The sequence below is a fragment of the Mandrillus leucophaeus genome, unplaced genomic scaffold, assembly GCF_000951045.1.
Source record: "Mandrillus leucophaeus isolate KB7577 unplaced genomic scaffold, Mleu.le_1.0 Scaffold371, whole genome shotgun sequence".
Taxonomy (NCBI): Eukaryota; Metazoa; Chordata; class Mammalia; order Primates; family Cercopithecidae; genus Mandrillus; species Mandrillus leucophaeus.
The window spans coordinates 1346594-1347122 of record NW_012103932.1 but is presented as its reverse complement, the minus strand read 5'-3'; the positions used below and the strand labels follow the sequence as shown (position 1 = coordinate 1347122).

General features: G+C 44.2%; 1 protein-coding gene across 1 annotated transcript in view; it reads right to left on the bottom strand.

The window, feature by feature from the left end:
- Positions 1 to 529, bottom strand: part of DENND3 (DENN/MADD domain containing 3) — a 97921-nt gene that overhangs the window by 39614 nt on the left and 57778 nt on the right. The window lies entirely within an intron of this gene.

Sequence of the window (529 nt, the reverse complement as noted above, 5' to 3'; positions counted from 1 at the left end):
AGTAGCTGGGATTACAGGGACACACCACCACACCTGGCTAATTTTCATATTTTTTGTAGACATGGGGTTTCACCACGTTGGCCAGACTGGTCTCAAACTCTTGACCTCAGGTGATACACCCACCTTGGCCTCCCAAAGTGCTGGGATTACAGGCGTGAGCCACCACACCTGGCCCACTTCACCTCTTGGTACCCAGTTTCCTCAGATCATGTTATAAACCCATCGAGATTTTAGCACGTGATCTCCCAGATCTAAAGTAATATACAAATAGAACGAACAACCTTACAGGGCATAGTTAGTACATAATCTGTTTAGTGTTTTCCTTGAGAGAATAAGTTATTTCATCTAGGGGAAATAAAGTTTTATCATCTGTAATCATATCTTCTGCTTCTTTTTTTAAAGAGCCAGGATCTTGCTATGTCGTCCAGGCTGTTCTCAAACTCCTAGGCTCAAGGGATCCTCCCGCCTCAGCCTCTCGAGTGGCTGGGACTATTCTGCTTTTCTGTCAACTCACTGAGCTTGTAAAATA